The 15,333-nt window shown below is 38.6% G+C and overlaps 1 protein-coding gene across 3 annotated transcripts in view; it reads left to right on the plus strand.

The window, feature by feature from the left end:
- Positions 1 to 15,333, plus strand: part of KLF8 (KLF transcription factor 8) — a 347,052-nt gene that overhangs the window by 193,068 nt on the left and 138,651 nt on the right. The window lies entirely within an intron of this gene.

A 15,333-nucleotide genomic window follows, 5' to 3' on the forward strand; every position in this document is an offset into this window, starting at 1 on the left:
CACTTTGGTTTGGGGACTGCCTCTGCTTGTAAGTCTCTCCAGTGTCTGTTCTCCACCCAGACACGGGAGGTAAAGTAATGGTTTATTAGGGCTGACTTGCTCCATTGTGCTGGGAAGAGGGAGAGGTACAGCAGATGGCACTGGGGTGTGTGGGGAGTGCTTGCTATGGCTGGTCCCTGTGGAAGATCACCACACTCTGAGGTGGGTTGTGCATGTCTCCAGGTGAGGTGATCCTGGGCTGTGAGACCCTTGGCCATTAAATGGCCAAGGAAAAGCCATTCAGGCTGAGGAATGGCTTAAGCCATTCACGCTCCCAGGAAGATGTGCATAGTGACCTATGGCTGCTTATAGCTTGGTGGTAGTTGTAATCTCTGAAGTTGTTACCATAGCGGCCCCTTTCCTTTTGCCTCTGGCCCTCCACCTGCTTCTCTGGCCCTGGGGCTGTAGACTGCAGCTGGCTCACCCTTTTTTGGTTTTCTCTAGGGTATGGTCTTTTGTTTTGTGAATGTATGGAATTAGAGCATGGCATCAGAGCCCTTCCACGGGAATGATCTTTTGCTTCTCTGGCAGCCCCAGCATTTTCTTTGGTCTGCCTCTGCAGTGTCACATTAGCCCCCTCACAGTATCTTCACAGCAGTCAACCTTGGTCCCCTCCCTGCGGACTGACCTCCAAGGCCTAAGCCTCCACACCCAGCTGCCACTCATTGTGGGCAGACACTATAATGTGAGCCGCTTCTCTGCTGGAAAGTGCCACTAAGCACAATCTCTGTGGTGAATCATCTGTTTTACCTTTGCAACACCTGTCTCACTGCACTGTCCTCTGAGGTTCCAAAGATCCCCTCTGACCCAGCCTGTGAGGGAGTTTACTAGTATGCAGAATCTTTTCTTCCTTCATGACTCCCTTCCTGGGGCACAAGTCCCAGTCCCAAACTCCTTTGTCTCCCTTTTCATCTTTATCTTTTGGCCTACCTCATTCCAAGGAGATTGGTTTGCTTTCTAGAAGTCCGGGGTCCTCTGCCAGCATTCAGAAGATGTTCTGTTGGAATTGTTCCACATGCAAATAATGTTTTAATATATTTGGGGCATAGAAGGTGGTCCCCCTGTCCTATTCCTCCGCCATCTTGAAGGCCTCCCTCTTTTATTTTTTATTTTTTGATGATGGTAATACAGTGAGACAGGAAGCTGGATTTTAAAGTCTGTAACAAGCTAGGTATAAAAAAAATTAGATATCTGTATACCTAGACAGCTTAAATGTAATGTGGGCAATCCAAACTCTGGAAGTATAAACACTTTAAACAGCTGTAACTTAACTTTGGGCTTCCCAGGTGGAGCTAGTGGTAAAAAACCCACCTGCCAATGCAAGAGACATAAGAGATGAGGGTTTGATCCCTGGGTTTGGAAGATCCCCTAGAGGAGGGCATAGCAACCCACTTCAGTATTCATGCCTGGAGAATCCCATGGACAAAGACTGGTGAGCTACAGTCCATAAGGTCACAAAGAGTCAGACACAACTAAGGTGACTTAGCACACACAAGCATGCACATAACCTGGCTCTAAAGCAAAATCCAGGTATTTGATATTGTGTTGTAACCTCAAATTCATTTCTAAAATATAACCTATCATCACCCCTAGACTATTACCCTATGGCTCATTCAAGACTTCTTTTCACTTACCTGGTCCTGCAATTTACCATCATCATAATCTTGGTGAAGTTATTTAAACTCTGCACTTGAGTTTTCTCATATATTCGTTGAGGATAATAGAAGAAACTACCTCATAGGGTTGCAGTAAGGAATAAATGTGTTAATTTTGTAAAGCATTTAGAAGAATGCATGACAGTGTAGTAAGCAATGGGGAAGCATAGTTGTTGAGGTTCCCATATTTCATGTTCAAAATGCTCACTTCAACTCTGTTCTCTGCCTCAGTTTCCTTGTCTACTTGGTTGCCAAAGGCTATTGGGGTTCTTTTCCTCTTTTTATATGGCTCACTTCCTTTCTTTTTATTCTAATTGCCACCACCTAAATTTAGTCCATCAGATCAGATCAGTCACTCAGTCGTGTCCGACTCTTTGCGACCCCATGAATCGCAGCACGCCAGGCCTCCTTGTCCATCACCAACTCCTGGAGTTCACCCGGACTCACGTCCATCGAGTCAGTGATGCCATCCAGCCATCTCATCCTCTGTCGTCCCCTTCTCCTCCTGCCCCCAATCCCTCCAAGCATCAGAGTCTTTTCCAATGAGTCAACTCTTCGCATGAGGTGGCCAAAGTACTGGAGTTTCAGCTTTAGCATCATTCCTTCCAAAGAAATCCCAGGGCTGATCTCCTTCAGAATGGACTGGTTGGATCTCCTTGCAGTCCTAGGGACTCTCAAGAGTCTTCAACACCACAGTTCAAAAGCATCAATTCTTCTGTGCTCAGCTTTCTTCACAGTCCAACTCTCACATCCATACATGACCAAAGGAAAAACCATAACCTTGACTAGACGAACCTTTGTTGGCAAAGTAATGTCTCTACTTTTCAATATGTTATCTAGGTTGGTCATAACTTTCCTTCCAAGGAGTAAGCGTCTTTTAATTTCATGGCTGCAATCACCATCTGTAGTGATTTTGGAGCCCAGAAAAATAAAGTCTGACACTGTTTCCACTGTTTCCCCATCTATTTCCCATGAAGTGATGGGACTGGATTCCATGATCTTCGTTTTCTGAATGTTGAGCTTTAAGCCAACTTTTTTGCTCTCCACTTTCACTTTCATCAAGAGGCTTTTAAGTTCCTCTTCACTTTCTTCCATAAGGGTGGTGTCATCTGCATGTCTGAGGTTATTGATATTTCTCGCGGCAATCTTGATTCCAGTTTGTGTTTCTTCCAGTCCAGCATTTCTCATGATGTACTCTGCATATAAGTTAAATAAACAGGGTGACAATATACAGCCTTGACGAACTCCTGGTACAACCAATTAGCCTACAGACTGAATATAGCCTATACATTTGTTGTGTTTCATCTAAATTGATAAAAGTTTGCTTTGAAAATGCATTTTAAATTAGTAATGCATTCCACATTGCTCAAAATGTGAAATATACAAAGTGATATACAATGAAGAGTCTCCCCCCAGTCTTGTCCCCTAGTTGCCTCAGGCAACTAAAGTTATGTTTATTCTAAATTCTTTCACAGACATTTTATGCATATCAAACAATTAGTATTTTTTTCTCCCCCTTCCCATTATAGTAACATACTCTGCATATTGTTTTGTTCTTTGATTTGTCTCCTTAAAAATATACTTTGGGGACCTTTATACACATACACACATATATGTAAAGAAATAACTCATTCTCTTGTATGACTGCAGAGTTTTTACTATATGGATGAGCCACAATTTAAACAGTTTTCTACTGAGTGACAGTTAAGATATTTCCAAACTTTTGCAGTGTTGTTTGTAGTAACAATAAAAAAAAGTTTGTAAGTATATGTATTAATCTTCTAGGGCTTCCATATCAAAACAATGTACAGACTGTATGGTTTAAACAACAGAAATTTATTTTCTTGTAGTTCTGAAGGTTGGAAGTCCAAAATCAGTATACCAACATGATTGGGTTCTGTTGAGGGCCCTCTTCGTGGCTTGCAGATGGCTGCCTTCTCCCTGCTCATATGACCTCTTGTTTGTGCTCCTGGAGAAAGAGAGTGAGCTCCCTGATGTCTGTTCTTATAAGGATACTAATCTCATTGGATGAAGCCTTTACCCTTATGACCTCATTTAACCTTAATTACTTCCATAAAATCCTTATCCCCAGATACAGTCACACTGGGGGATGGGAGTTCAACATATGAATTTGTGGAGGCACACAATTCAGTCTGTAGAAGTATGTAAGTTTGCCTGGACTCACACTCTTAAAAAATGATTGATTGCCAACATTTTCATATTTTACTTAAAACTCTAGAATTCCACCTTCTCTTAAATAATCAGAAGATACTGAACCAGTGTTCCTTTATGTCAACAGTTGCCTAGAGTTGGTAAACTTCTTTCTCCTTTCCTTTTTAGACAGGACATGTATTCTCAGGCCATGATAGTCTACATCTGGCCCAGGTGATCTTAAACTATCTGACGCTTCTAGGTTGAGTTTGTGACACCTATGTAAGGTCTAACCACAATACACATAAAATAATCCAATAGCTTCTAGTTCTAACTTGAATTTTTTACCTCCCTTATTCTGTAGACTAAGGTCAGAATATCTTCCCTAAAGCACATTTTAAAAAATTATGTCCCTTCCTTTTGCTCCATGATCATTTACTGGGGGTCTACATAGTTCCAGGCATTATGCTAGAAGCTGGAGTTAGAGTAGTGAACCCTTGCCTTCAGAGAGTATATAATCTAGTCTTCCTCTCATCTGATTTCCCTTTATGTCACTTATTGACTGATCTTATCTCCTCAGGGTGACCTCACCACAGACCATTACTTTGGAATTTTTTCTGACTGTTTATTGTCAGCTATGTCCTCTACTAATTGATCTTCCTATTCTCAAATTGTAATTAAGCATTTTCAGCATCTATTATCTTGTAATGGTAGGTTGTTATTGTTTTATGCATAGTTATATCTCACTATGTAGACTTAAGACCTCAGGTCTCGACAGGATCCTATAAGATGAGAAATCATGTCCTGTATAAAGGGAGAAGCCATTTATCACCTACAGCTAATTTTTCTCTTGTGCCAATGTAGATTCCATGTTGTAAGATCTCTCAACCTTTGTGGAAAAGCAGGAAATGGAATTTTTAAATTTATTTTTAATTGGAAGATAATTGCTTTACAATATTGTGTTGGTTTCTGCCATACATCAACATGAATCAGCCATAAGTATACATATGTCGACCTCCTTCTTCAACCTGCCTCCCACCTCCCACCCCATCCCACCCCTCTAATTGTCACAGAGCAATGGTTTTGATCTCATACAGCAAATTCCCACTGGCTATCTATTTTACAAATGATAATGTATATGTTTCAATGCTACTGTCTCAATTAGTCCAACCATCTCCTTCCTCCACTGTGTCTACAAGTCTGTTCTCTATGTCTGCATCTCTGTTGTTGCAATGCAAATAGGTTCATCTTTCTAGATCTAGAAAGCACCATCTTTCTAAATTCCATATATGTGTTAATATATGATATGTGTTTTTCTCTTTCTGACTTACTTCACCAGGTGTAATAGGCTCTAGGTTCATCCACTTCACTAGAACTCACTCAAATGTGTTACTTTTATGGCTGTGTAATATTCCATTGTATATACATATGTACCACAGCTTCTTTATCTGTTCATCTGTTGATGGGCATCAAAGTTGCCTCCATGTCCTAGCTGTTGTAAATAATGCTGCAATGAACACTGAAGTACATGTGTATTTTTCAGTCATGGTTTTCTCAGGTTATATGCCCAGTAGTAGGATTTTTGGGGGCATATGGTAGTTCTATTCCTAGTTTTTTTTTTTTTTTTTTTAAGAAATCTCCATATTGTTCTCTATAGTGGCTGCATCAACTTGTATTCCCATCAACAGTGCAAGAAGGTTCCCTTTTCTCCATACCCTCTCCAGCATTTATTGTTTGTAGATTCTTTTTATGATGGCCATTCTGACTGGTTTGAGATGACACCTCTTTGTAGTTTTGATTTGCATTTCTTTAATAATGAATGATATTGAGCATCATTTCATGTGTTTATTAGCCATCTGTATGTCTTCTTTGGAGAAATGTCTGTTTAGATCTTCTGCCCACTTTCTGAAGTTTGTTGAATTCTTTGTGTTTCTGGTATTGATCAGTATGACCTGCTTTTGGAGATTAATCCTCTGTCAGTTCTTTCATATGCTATTATTTTTTTCCCATTCTGAGGGTTGTTTTTTCCCCTTATTTATAGTTTCCTTTGCTGTGCAAAAGCTTTTAAGTTTAATTAGGTCCCACGTACTTATTTTTTTTTTTTTATATTTCCATTACTCTAGGAGATGAATCATAGAGGATCTTGCTGTGATTTATGTCAAAGAGGGTTCTGCCTATGTTTTCCTCTAGGAGTTTAAGTTTCTTCCCTTACATTTAAGTCCATTTATTCCATTTTGAGTCTCTTTCCCTACACTGTTAGGAAGTGCTTTAATTTCATCTTTTACATGTGCAGTTTTCCCAGTACCACTTATTCAAGAGACTGTCTTCTCCATGGTATATTCTTGTCTCCCTTATCAAAAATAAGGTACCCATAGGTGATGTGGGTTTATCTCTGGGCTTTATGTCTTGTCCTTTGGTCTGTATTTCTGTTTTTGTGCCAGTACCATACTTTCTTGATGACTGTAGCTTTGTAATATAGTCTTAAATCAGGAAGGTTGATTCCTCCAGCTCTGTTCTTCTCAAGATTGCTATGACTAATTGGGTCTTTTGTGTTTCCATACAGAGTATAAATTTTTTTCTTGTAGTTCTGTGAAAACTACCATTGGTAGTTTGATAAGGATTGCATTAAATCTGTGGATTGCTTTGGATAGTAGAATCATTTTCATAGTATTGACTCTTCCAATTCAGGAGCATGGTATCTCTCTCCATCTGTTAATGTCGTCTTTGATTTCTTTTATCAGTGTCTTATAGTTTTCTGTATACAGTTCTTTTGTCTCCTTAGGTAAGTTTATCCTTATATATTTTACTCTTTTAATTACAATGGTAAATGAAATTGATTCCTTAATTTCTCTTTCTGAGTTTTCATTGTTAGTGTATAGGAATGCAAGTGATTTTTGTGTATTGATTTTGTATCCTGTGACTTTGCTAAATTCATGGATCAGCTCTGTTTAATTTTCTGATAGTATCTTTAGGGTTTTCTCTGTAAGGAAATAGAATTATTAAAAAAAAAAAAAAAAGAAATTTGCTTTTAAAAGAGAATGTAAAAAAAAAGAATATACATATATGTATAACTAAGTCACTTTGTTGTACAACTAACTAAACACTGTAAATCAACTATATTTCAATAAAAAATTAAAAGTAAAGAGATGAGAGGAAGAAATATTATCAGGTATTTTGATTTTAATTTTTAACATTGCTGTAAGAACCAGGGCAGCATCTGCAATGGACTGCCAATTTTCTCTATCTGACCTATACTGCAAAACACTTGAGGGTAGAGATTCAATAAAGACCAGGTGGAAGCTTGGTACTATCTGCTCACCCCTTCTCTCTATGTATATGTATGTATATATGTACATATGTAAATACATATGTACATAGATACATATCATATGTATACACACATATGTACATATGTAATATACATGTGTATATATGTGTTTATATTATATATAAATTATTATATTGTATATTTAATATATATATGCACAGTTTTTACTATAGTGTTGACTATTTATGTCTATAAAGTTATCTATAAAGACTTGCCTATCATTAGTAAAATCCTCAAGTCACCTGTAATCTCCAGTAATAAAACAGTAGTTCTGCTTTCTCCTAATACCTAACATGTGCCTTTGAATGCAGTCATCAGGACAGCCTTCCTTACCCTTCTTTTTTGCCAAATGTACTGATCCAGATTTATTAACTGAGCTCCATTTTTTTTTCTTTTTTAAAAATTGACCATTTGTTTCTCTAGAATTTGTTTCATTTCTCTTCCATTTCACTTCCCTTGAAATGCAAACTCAAAAACAAGGTACAATATCCTCAGAAAGGTCTTCACAATGCTGAACAGATATTTAATTTTTAATTAGTTGGAGCTGTTTACTTTAGCTCTTTTTTTTTTTCTTTCACTGCTGTCAATGATGTTGTTGCTTCATTTTCAATTAAAATAAGAATTTATAATAAAAACGTATTCATTTTCTTATTTTAAAGACTAGTTCTGATAAATATGTACAATGTAGCTCCTCCAGCTTTTTGTTTGTTTTTTGTAGCTAGATCCTAGAATCAATATGTAGCCTTGAAAATAACAATAATGATTAATGTTATTGATAACTTTATTTATACGACCTCCATAGGTACTGAAAATTGAGATGTCCCAGGACTCTTATGGTCTAGTGGTTTTCCTTACTTTCTTCAATTTAAGTCTGAATTTGGCAATAAGGAGTTCATGGTCTGAGCCATAGTCAGCTCCTGGTCTTGTTTTTGTTGGCTGTATAGAGCTTCTCCATCTTTGGCTGCAAAGTATATAATCAATCTGATTTCAATGTTGACCATCTGGTGATGTCCCTGTGTAGAGTCTTCTCTTGTGTTGTTGGAAGAGGGTGTTTGGTATGACCAGTGCATTTTCTTGGGAAAACTCTATTAGTCTTTGCCCTGTTTCATTCTGTATTCCAAGGCCAAATTTGCCTGTTACTCCAGGTGTTTCTTGGCTTCCTACTTTTGCATTCCAGTCCCGTATAATGCAAAGGACATCTTTTTTGGGTGTTAGTTCTAAAAGGTCTTGTAGGTCTTCATAGAATTGTTCAACTTCAGTTTCTTCAGCGTTACTGGTTGGGGCATAGACTTGGATTACTGTGATATTGAATGGATTGCCTTGGAAACGAACAGAGATCATTCTGTCGTTTTTGAGATTGCATCCAAGTACTGCATTTCAAACTCTTTTGTTGACCATGATGGCTACTCCATTTCTTCTGAGGGATTCCTGACTGCAGTAGTACATATAATGGTCATCTGAGTTAAATTCACCCATTCCAGTCCATTTTAGTTTGCTGATTCCTAGAATGTCGATGTTCCCTCTTGCCATCTCTTGTTTGACCACTTCCAATTTGCCTTGATTCATGGACCTGACATTCCAGGTTCCTATGCAATATTGCTCTTTACTGCATTGGACCTTGCTTCCATCACCAGTCACATCTACAACTGGGTATTGTTTTTGTTTTGGCTGCATCCCTTCATTCTTTCTGGAGTTATTTCTCCACTGATCTCCAGTAGCATATTGGACACCTACTGACCTGGGGAGTTCCTCTTTCAGTATTCTATCATTTTGCCTTTTCATATTGTTCATGGGGTTCTCAAGGCAAGAATACTGAAGTGGTTTGCCATTCCCTTCTCCAGTGGACCACAGTCCGTCAGACTTAGATTGAAAAAAGTAGGGAAAACCACTAGACCATTCAGGTATGACCTGAATCAAATCCCTTATGATTATACAGTGGAAGTGAGAAATAGATTTAAGGGACTAGATCTAATAGATAGAGTGCCTGATGAACTATGGACTGAGGTTCATGACATTGTACAGGAGACAGAGATCAAGACCATCCCCATGGAAAAGAAATGCAAAAAAAGCAAAATGCCTGTCTGGGGAGGCCTTACAAATAGCTGTGAAAAGAAGAGAGGTGAAAAGCAAAGGAGAAACGGAAAGATATAAGCATCTGAATGCAGAGTTCCAAAGAATAGCAAGGAGAGATAAGAAAGCCTTCCTCAGTGATCAGTGCAAAGAAATAGAGGAAAACAATAGAATGGGAAAGACTAGAGATCTCTTCAAGAAAATTAGAGATACCAAGGGAGCATTTGATGCAAAGATGGGCTCGATAAAGGACAGAAATGGTATGGACCTAACAGAAGCAGAAGATATTAAGAAGAGGTGGCAAGAATACACAGAACAACTGTACAAAAAAGACCTTCATGACCCAGATAATCACGATGGTGTGTTCACTGACCTAGAGCCAGACATCCTGGAATGTGAAGTCAAGTGCGCCTTAGAAAGCATCACTATGAACAAAGCTAGTGGAGGTGATGGAATTACAGTTGAGCTATTTCAAATCCTGAAAGATGATGCTGTGAAAGTGCTGCACTCAATATGCCAGCAAATTTGGAAAACTCAGCAGTGGCCACAGGACTAGAAAAGATCCGTTTTTATTCTAATCCCAAAGAAAGGCAATGCCAAAGAATTCTCAAACTACCACACAATTGCACTCATCTCACACACTAGTAATATAATGCTCAAAATTCTCCAAGCCAGGCTTCAGCAATACGTGAACCGTGAACTTCCAGTTGTTCAAGCTGGTTTTAGAAAAGGCAGAGAAACCAGAGACGAAATTGCCAACATCCACTGGATCATGGAAAAAGCAAGAGAGTTCCAGAAAAACGTCTATTTCTGCTTTATTGACTATGCCAAAGCCTTTGACTGTGTGGATCACAATAAACTGTGGAAAATTCTGAAAGAGGTAGAAATACCAGACCACCTGACCTGCCTCTTGAGAAATTTGTATGCATATCAGGAAGCAACAGTTAGAAGTGGGCATGGAACAACAGCCTGGTTTCAAATAGGAAAAGGAATACGTAAAGGCTGTATATTGTCACCCTGTTTATTTAACTTATATGCAGAGTACATCATGAGAAACGCTGGGCTGGAAGAAGCACAAGCTGGAATCAAGATTGCCGCGAGAAATATCAATAACCTCAGCTATGCAGATGACACCACCCTTATGGCAGAAAGTGAAGAGGAACTAAAAAGCCTCTTGATGAAAGTGAAAGAGGAGAGTGAAAAAGTTGGCTTAAAGTCCAACATTCAGAAAATGAAGATCATGGCATCCGGTCCCATCACTTCATGGGAAATATATGGGGAAACTGTGGAAACAGTGTCAGACTTTATTTTTTGGGGCTCCAAAATCACTGCAGATGGTGATTGCAGCCATGAAATTAAAAGACACTTGCTCCTTGGAAAGAAAGTTATGACCAACCTAGATAACATATTGAAAAGCAGAGACATTACTTTGCCAACAAAGGTCCGTGTAGTCAAGGCTATGGTTTGTCCAGTGGTCATGTATGGATGTGAGAGTTGGACTGTGAAGAAAGCTGAGCGCCGAAGAATTGATGCTTTTGAACTGTGGTGTTGGAGAAGACTCTTGAGAGTCCCTAGGACTGCAAGGTCCAACCAGTCCATTCTGAAGGAGATCAGCCCTGGGATTTCTTTGGAAGGAATGATGCTAAAGCTGAAACTCCAGTACTTTGGCCACCTCATGTGAAGAGTTGACTCATTGGAAAAGACTCTGATGCTGGGAGGGATTGGGGGCAAGAGGACAAGGGGACGACAGAGGATGAGAGGGCTGGATGGCATCACTGACTCGATGGACGTGAGTCTGAGTGACCTCCGGGAATTGGTGATGGACAGGGAGGCCTGGCGTGCTGCGATTCATGGGGTCGCAAAGAGTCGAACACGACTGAGCAAGTGAACTGAACTGAAATGAACTGAACTGAGGACTCTTATGACTTCCTTGGTGGCTCAGATGGTAAAGCGTCTACCTACAATGTGGGAGACCCGAGTTCGATCCCTGGGTTGGGAAGATCCCCTGGAGAAGGAAATGGCAACCCATTCCAGTACTCTTTCCTGGAAAATCCCATGGATGTAGGGGCCTGGTAGGCTGCAATCCATAGGGTCGCAAAGAGTTGGACATAACTGAGCGACTTCACTTTACTTCTTCAGGACTCTTATAGGATTACTTGCCTTGGTGCTCATGAGTCAGGTAGCTCAGACAGTGAGTGGAGAAGCCGTTCAAAAGATAAATTGGCTGCCCTGAAGCACTTGTAACAAGCATGGGCAAAGACTACTGTGTTGTTTTATATTCGTTTTGGTTGCTGCAGTGGCACCATGTTTCATTTATTGGAGGAGACTGTTGCACGAAACAGTAGTATAAAGTAATAAAGTGGATTGCATGAGATTTTATATGATTTTGCAGATCCCTTTTTCTAAATCAATTCTTCAGTGCCGAGCTGGAGCTCTGTATTCCTTAAGGTTTTGTCAGATGATTAACATCACAGTCACTAAGAATCATTTAATACTCGTTTCAAATGTTCAATAGTAGAGCATACTGATAACATATAAAAACATCTCCATTATTATTATTTCCAACATCATCAAACTATTTCAAAGTGTAAGATAGTCGCAATTACTTTAAGGGAAGAAAAGAGCATTGGTATCAGACATCATCCCTAGATTCAAATCCAAGTCATTTACCAGCTCTGTAACCTTGGGAATATTAATTTCTCTGAGTCTGTATTTCTTCATGTACATAATGGAATCAGCAGTACTTACCTCACAGAGATTGTGAAGATTAAATATGTCCCTTTGGATATACTGTAGAATTGAATTGATATATCTGGTATTTTCCTAAAAGTAGCCACTGAGGTGGGGAAGTGAGTTGGGGATACAGATGAAACAAGATTTTCCATGACTGAAAATCAGTGAGGCTGAGAATAGGTGGGAATAGGCACAGGGAATTCATCTTTACTTTTGTATGCATTTGAATGATATCAATTTAACAGATTAAACAGAAACTTGGAAAACTATAGGTCAAACTTTCATCTATGTCCTCTGCCATATATCATAGTGTTATAACTGGAGGAGACCTGAAAAGGGCTAAGTAATTTACTCAAAATGACACTCCTAGATAACAATGGAATATAACATAGGTCTTCAGCTCCTAAGTAAAAGATTTTCCCATCGTTCTTGCTGACTTCTTTAACTATAGCACTTTTTAACATAAGTTCTATCAATTTCTTGCATGTAAGATTTTTTAAAATAAATTTACCTATTTGAAGGAGAATGAGGGGACTAATTTGAGAAATCTGAGGTTAATTCATACAATCCTTTTAAATCTACTCTTGCATTTGATCCTTGCAATGATCCTATGAGGTTCACAATGAGTTATTTCCACTTTCTACGTTAAGTGATGGGACATGTCCAAAGTTATTCAACAATTTGGTAATTGAACTAGAACTAAAACTCGGCTGTGGAGATCATTGAACCTCAAATCCACTTTCATTGCTAGTTTTAAACATTTGTAATAATTCCCTTTAACTTTGCAGAATCAAGAATCTTAATTTCTATCACATTCTAGGGTGATTTTTCTTTCATGCATATTTGGGTTTTCTGTGAAAAAGAAAATGGAGCTTAATATCAGCCTCTGGGGGGAATGAAAGTGGCCGAAAGCACTGAACACCTTGCAGGTGATTTTGTTAGAACATAAACTCACGTGAGAATACAAAAATCGTAAAATTAGGTATTGTTATTGTGAGTGGCTTAGATCTTTAAAGTGTGACTGTACATATTGTACATAAGTGAAGTTGCTCAGTCGTGTCCAACTCTTTGTGACCCCATGGATGGTAGCCTGCCAGGCTTCTCTGTTCATGGGATTTTCCAGGCATGAATACTGGAGTGGGTTGTTATTTCCTTCTTCAGGGATTCGTCCCAACCCAGGCGTCAAACCCGGGTCTCCTGCACTGCGGGTAGACTCTTTACCATCTGAGCCACCAGAGAAACATACTTTTGTGTAATTTTGTTTTGGATTTTCTGACAAAGGTATTCTTAAAATCTTATATGTAAATTTTGCATTTACATCTTATAAGAATTTTTATATGTGTTGTCACAATGAACTTCATGACAACCCTTTGAGGGATAGGGTTAAGTTGATGCATCTCTATTTTGCAGATGAAAAAACTGAGGTATTGGAAAAGTCAAATGGCTTGCTCAACTCCTTTCTTGTGTTTCTTATCACCTTATCTTTTAATTACCTCACAGTAGTTCACTCTTTCAAGCTTAGCTGATTATTATAGTAATGATACAATATTGAACTTCATTTTTTCGCATTATATATGCAGCCTTCACTTTCCTCATGGTAATATGTTCTTTCCTCTTAAATTCATGTTTTGTGTTTTAGCATTTCAGTTGTCCCTAGCTTCTTTAATCACATTAAGGAAAGCTGAGAAAAGAAGCTATAGGCTGGAGCCACTTCTGAATACCTTCTCTGGTGGTGATTCCTATAATTTGGATTATGTATCTCAGACACCCTCTAGATTTTGTGTATGTTGAGACTCTTGAATAGAAAAATCATAGTGAGCTACCTGCTGAGATGTCACAAGAGGAGGTTCTTTGATTCTGAGTTTTCCAATGTTTCTATGGTGATAGGTGTGACCCTTTTGGGAAGAAATCAGAGAAGTGGAGGATCTTTCAGTTTCCTTTTATTAACTATTTTTTTTTCTAGCAACCATTTACCCTCAAATATATAATCTTCAAGTAGATACTGGGAGATCTCAATGGCACCCAGTTCAAGGAGCATTACAGCTCTAGAGTGCTGAGACTCAAATCTCAGTTCTACCATTACTAGCTGGAAGATTTGAGGATAAGCTTCTTCATCTTTCTGTGTCTCAGTTTCCTCATTTGAAAAATGGAGAAATAATGTACCCACTCTTAGAATTATGAGGATTAAATAAACTAATTCTTTTAGCAGCACTGTACCTAGCACATAGTAAGTACTCAGTGACTGTTGGCAATTACTGTTCTTTTATCACCATTTTGTTGTTAATGTCATGCTCAGAGTAGCTTCAATCTTGAAGATTTTCCCAGAGGACTATTGTAAAACTTTCTATTCCCCTGGAAGATATACAATTAAACTGTCTGAAAATATATGTGTATCTAGTTGGCCTATAGTTACCTTTTTCTAACATAAGAGACATAAGAAATGCTTTTTAAATTACCTATAATCTCAAAACACTAAAACATTGATTTTTCATTTTTCAAGCAGTTCCAGAATTTCTTATATGTCAGAGGCTGAAAGTGAGTGTTATCTGCTCAAGATCTTCTGAAATGATTGATTTGTTGTCCTTAGAGTTGTTTTTCTTTTAGCAGAAACTTTTTTAGAAAGAAGATACTCACCAGATTTGGGGTACTAGAAAGTAGTGAGGGAGTACTATAAGTACTGTAATTTGAGTTAGAGGATAAGAGTTCTGGTTCTGACTCCATCAATTTTAAACTCTATGACCTTGGGCCTCCAAATTAATTTCCTATGAAATGGGAATGATACATGAAAGCTCTCTATTTCCCTACTGTAAAGTTATATAGATGCACATGAGGGATTATTATTTGTATTGCAAAATGCTCTATCTCGTTAAGATACAAAGTAACTTCATAGGTCAGTGTCAAGATCCCCAATTCTTTGCTTTCTTTTGTAGTTGTAGACTCTAGTGGCTCTGCTTTGCTTCCCTCCTTAAAGATTTAACCTCTTACTTCATCCATAGACACTTTTTCCTCCTCAATTCTGGCCAAAGAGTGGGGTGTGTTTTTACTTGTCAGTTACCTGCTCCTGATGCTAAGAAAGATTGAAGGCAAAAGAAGAGAGTGGCAGAGGATGAGATGGTTAGAGGATGAGATGGTTAGAGGATGAGATGGTTAGTTAGCATCTCTGACTCAATGGACATGAATTTGAGCAAACTGCAGGAGATAGTAAAAGAAAGGGAAGCCTGATGTGCTGCAGTCCATGGGGTTGCAAAGAGTCGGACACAACTTAGTGACTGAACAATAAACAACAATACCTGCTCCTGTCCTTTGAAGGCACTGTTCATGTTCATAAAACAAGCAGATCACTGTGGAATACAGTGG

The sequence above is a fragment of the Bos indicus genome, chromosome X (assembly GCF_029378745.1).
Source record: "Bos indicus isolate NIAB-ARS_2022 breed Sahiwal x Tharparkar chromosome X, NIAB-ARS_B.indTharparkar_mat_pri_1.0, whole genome shotgun sequence".
In the NCBI taxonomy this organism is placed as follows: domain Eukaryota; kingdom Metazoa; phylum Chordata; class Mammalia; order Artiodactyla; family Bovidae; genus Bos; species Bos indicus.